The 5,114-nt window shown below is 51.1% G+C and overlaps 1 pseudogene; it reads right to left on the bottom strand.

The window, feature by feature from the left end:
- Positions 1 to 4,380: 4,380 nt before the first annotated feature.
- Positions 4,381 to 4,556, bottom strand: LOC142025329 (U2 spliceosomal RNA; annotated as a pseudogene).
- Between the last annotated feature and the right edge of the window lie 558 nt (positions 4,557 to 5,114).

The following is a 5,114-nucleotide window of genomic DNA, read 5'->3' as shown; positions in this document are numbered from 1 at the left end:
TCAGGGAGCGCTTTAAAGACTGAAAAACTGATGTGTTAGGTGATGCGCTTCCCTGGGACGGACCCACTTCTGCAGGTCTCTGTCTCACACATAACTGTATCCAGCTCTGTCTCTGCATCCCACAGTGAGGAGTGGTGAGTGGGATTCACACCAGAATTCGGTGTCTGAGGGGTTAATTTACGCTGTGGGGGAGGGGAAGAGAATCAGTAACCAACAGTCAATGGAATAAAACACCCGGTGCTGGGACCAGGGACGTCGCAGTGGGCAGGAAGCCCAGCCCCAGCCCAGCGCCCTGCACACCCCACACGCTCAGCCCCCGGCCGGAGAGCTCTGCCCTCGGGGAGCGCCGGGTGGCGTCCGTCAGGGCGGCGGGTGCTCAGGACCTGCGGCCGTTGGCCTGCGGGGAGCCCTCGGGGGGCGCTGAGGAGTCCCTGGGCAGTGGGAGCTGAGGGAGGCAGCGGCTGGGCGGCGGGGGCAGGGGTGCGGATGGGGCGTGAGGGGACAGACGGGCGGGTGGGAGGACGATCTCCTCCTTCCCCTCCCTTGGCAGGCAGCAGCCGGCCGGCGCTGGGCAGCGTGACGCCCGCGCTGGCTCTGCCCTGGGCCAGACAGCGCTGCTGCTGCGGGGGTGGGGGCAGTGCCGGGCAGCCGCCCTGGGACGTCCGTCCCTCCGTCCGTCCGTCCGTCACCGGCTCTGACAGACGCCGGAGGGGGGGAACCTGCCCCTGGCGCCCTGGGGGGCAAACAGCTCTGAGGGGATGGAACGCTGAGGGAAAAGGGCGGGAAAAACCGGTTAGTTCCGGCTCCAGCCGCCAGCGCCCGACCGCCCCCCCCCCCCCCCGCACAGCTGCGCCCAGGGGGGTCCCGGTCAGGTGCTCCGACTCCATTGGGAGTGCGACAACCCAGTGACCACAACCACAGATGAGGCCACGGACACGTGTTCAACACAACCCCCCAGCGGGTGTGTCCGCAGCGCGCGGGGAGCCCAGTAACAGAGAGGAAGCCCCGCTCGTCTCTACACTGTCGAAACAAAACGCGGCCAAGTAGCACTTCACCTTCTCTGACGGACCTGAGGGTTGGGATTTGTGCCTCGAGTCCTTTCACCTTCTCTTCTAAAATGGCTCCCAGCTCACCCCTGGGCCAGAGAAAATCCTCTCTCTCATTCGGGAGGAAGACAAACACGGCACATGCCCCGCAGGTCACAGCACCAGAGCTCTCCCCAGCCACGTCACTCCCCATTGCTCCCTTGACAGAGATCCCTTATTTGTTTCCAGTGCCGCCTTGGAGGGCACAAGAGAAACCCCGTACGAGAAAGGTGAGAACAGGTGTGTGGCTCCTCCCAAAGGCGAGCTGCCCGGGAGCTGCTCCTGTTCGCTGCTCCTCACAGGAGTCGCTGGGGCTGCCTCCTTTCGGGGCTGCGAGCTGGCTAGGCCCGGCTGAGTTGTGAATGAAAAGCCCCGGGCAGCGCGGAACAGCCCACGTCCTGCGTCCCTCTCCCCGTGGCCAGCCCGGCCCCTCTGCGCACCCCAGCGGCAGACGGCCGTGGAGAGGCAGCTGGTGGCGTGGGGGTTCCTGGCTGAACAAGAGCCTCTCCTGCTGGCACGGCTGGGAGAGCTGGCCCCGGAGATCGGGCCGAGGGGGGAGGAAAATGCCACCCAGCTGGGGGAGAAGATTTCCCGGGCTGGCGCCCTCAACACACAGCTGGAGGGGACGTGTCAGCAGCCGGTGCTGGAGCTGCTGCAGGTGAGAGGGCGCTGGACGTGCCCAGGGCCCTATTAAGGAGGGGACTGAGGTGCCTGAAGCTCCAGGCCCAGAACAATTCAGACAGAATTTTTTGAGAGACGTTTTGAAGCATATGCTCCAAAATCTCTGTGAGTCTCTAAGGGGCCACCAAGTCCTGGTGCCTTTGGCCTGGTGCACCTATGACACAGGCCTCACAGTCTTCAAAAAGCTTTTCCCTGAGGCAGTGCTTAAGGACAGCATAAACAGCATCGCGTACAATCGAACGCAGACCTTTTTTACACTGACGATGGGGCACTGGCTCAGCCAGTTCCATACCAAGCCTCTTCCTAAATTCCTCATCGCCGTCGTCCTTGGCATTATCTTCAGTGGTTTGTATCGGTGCTGAGCAAAACCAAGGTGGGCCCATTTCATCTTCGTTCTCTGACACAACGTCGTCCTGGGGCTCTGGCCCACTGCTCACCTTTTCCCTCTCACTCTACAGGCTCGTCTTCTATTGGCCCAGCCTGCTACTGCTGACTGAGGACTGTTTCTCACTGCCTCTCTCCTTCTCTAGAGTTGCCCACTGCTCACCTTGTAATGATCTGCAGCACGAAGGGTCTGTCCTGATCGCTTCCTGGAACGTCTGGTGACAGTCTCGCATACGTACAGCATCCATTCTCACTCACACAACAAGGAGCTTTCATTAGCACAGATACAATCAGTACTGAGACTGAACAGCAAGTTAATTTCAAAACCATCACACTGAATTCAATGTCAGATACAGGTGAACATTACACAGAACTGAAAGAGTTTTATACTACAGGGGTGCAGCTTGCTTGCTTTTAGGCCCTTTTAGGCCCCATGGAAAAACTGCCAACTGTCTTCAGTTGCGTCTCCTCTTTGTCTTAAACCTGCACAATCAAAAAGTTTCAATCTGTTCTTAATGGTTAACCAAACCAGGTCTGGCCAGGGGGGCTGGAACAATTTTTATCATGGGAGTGCTGATGAAGGGGACTTGCAGCCCTCTGCTTTCACCAGCCCTGGAGGCCTGCTGACCTAGAGCAGACCTGCCTCTTACAAACACACGGATTCTTTTCTCTGCAAAAAAAAGAGCAGTCTATGAGCATTTTAAAGGCTAACAAAATAATTTATTAAGCGGTGAGCTTTTCTGGAATAGACCTACATCTTCAGACCATAAGACTCAATATTTAAGGCACAGACAACCAAAAGTAGTCATCAAGGTTGACAAATCGGAATCAAAGTGGGCACATCAGAAGAGCGGTAGGAAGGGGAGAAATCCAGAGTCACATCAAACAAAGTGGCTATGTCTACACTAGCCCAAAACTTCAAAGTGTCCATGCAAATCGCCATTTTGAAGATTACTAATGAGACTCTCTTTAGAATGCGGGGGGCGGGGTGGGGGGCAGCACTTGGAAATTGCAGCGGCTCGCGCTGCGCAGCTGGTCCAGATGTGGAAATCCCCTTATTTTAATTTGCTGATAGGAATAAGAGGATTTCGAAGTTGCCGGGGTTCTTTTGAAAAGAACCCCCATCTAGACCAGCGCTGCAATTCCAAAGTGCCCCAGCCGCGCACTTGCTAATGAGGTGCTAAATATGCATTTAACTGCTTTTACAGATGATAAATAGCAAAACAAAAAGCAGTCAAGTAGCACTTTAAAGACTAGCAAAATGGTTTATTAGGTGAGCTTTCCTGGGACAGACCCACTTCTTCAGACCATAGCCAGACCAGAACAGACTCAAGATTTAAGGCACAGAGAACCAAAACGGTAAGCAAGGAGGACAAATCGGAAAAAGATAATCAAGGGGAGCAAATCAGAGAGCGGAGGGGTGGGGGGGGGGGAAGGCCAAGAATTAGATTGAGCCAAGTATGCAGACAAGCCCCTATAGTGACTCAGAAAGTTCCCATCATGATTGAAACCATGTGTTAATGTGCCGAATTTGAATAGAAAAGCCAGTTCAGATGTTTCTCTTTCCAAAGCGGAGCAAGAATTGCTTTTCTGCAACACACATCCCTTGAGGTCATCGACAGAATGCCCCGTTCCATGAAAAGGTTGACTAACTGGTTTGTGGATCTGGAGCGTTTTGATGTCTGTTTTGTGCCCATTGACCCTTTGTCTAAGGGAGTTAGAAGTCCGCCCAATATACCAAGCACCTGGGCACTGTTGGCATATATGATGTTAGTAGAGGAGCATGAGAAAGTGCCCGTGATTCTGTGAGTAACCTGATTAGGTCCAGTGAGGGTATTTCCAGAGAAGAGATGTGGAGAAAGCGAGCAGCGGGCTTTGTTGCAGGGAAAGGTTCCAGGACCGCTATTCCTGGGCTTATAGACTGTGGCTGTTAGTGAGAAACCTCGTAAGGTTGGGAGATTGTCTGAAAGAACAAACAGGCATGTCACCCAGGAGCTTCTGTCATTATTCCAAATGTTAAACACGTATTTCAGTGCTTCCTGAGTAATGCTTAAAGTAGCCATTTATATAGTAATCTGAAAGATCACAGCAAATAAAAACACAACCTAGAAGCAAAACCGTAAATGATTCTTTGAATAAGTTTGCATATTAAGAACCCTGTTTTTGGTTCAGAAAAACGAGATCTTCACACTCAAAATCTATTTTTTCACCAAATGCATTTCCCTCAAAAGGGAAGTGCACCGCTCCTGGAAGCACTGCAATACCAGGCCGATGCATGGAGTGGATGGAGCAAGCCCCTATTCCATGTCCCTCTTCCAAAAATCCATTTAATATAGAGTTCTCAGATAGAGAACATATCAGATATTAAACTGATAAGAACAGATTAAATGAGTTTTATTGAGTGAATGTTTCAAGTACAGCAAGGAGCATAACAAATTAACATACACAGGGATATATCATCTGAGAAACTAGAACAGGTTATGGAGCGTAATATACAGTAAACAGCATCTTAGTATTTACACAAGAAACCCAACTAGTCTCAGATAGACAAAAAAACACAGTTACAAACAAGAGATAATATAAAATATCGGCTTTTTAACCAATCCCTACCCTGAGAAGCAAAAAGGGGAAAATACTTTAAAGTAACAGACAATATGAGATATTAGCCTTTGGATCAATCCCAATCCCTAGGGGAAAATCAAAATGGGGAGTATTTTACAGATACTAGACAATAAACAATATCGGCTTATCGGCCAGTCCCTGAGAAAAAAGAAGTCTTTGAACATAAAACTCTCTGACCCATGAAATACCAGGGAGCATAAAATAAAATAAAAAAACAAATAAATAATTAAATAGAAATATAGAAATATATATAGAAATAAAAAAATAGAAAAAATACTACACTTGATCTGAGCCCACAAAAGGCCGAGAAGCGATACCATTTTCAAACAATTTCACACAGCC

Source organism: Carettochelys insculpta, chromosome 22 (genome assembly GCF_033958435.1).
Source record: "Carettochelys insculpta isolate YL-2023 chromosome 22, ASM3395843v1, whole genome shotgun sequence".
NCBI classification, from domain to species: Eukaryota; Metazoa; Chordata; order Testudines; family Carettochelyidae; genus Carettochelys; species Carettochelys insculpta.
Note: the sequence above shows the minus strand (reverse complement) of the source record. Positions and strands in the feature narration are given on the sequence as shown.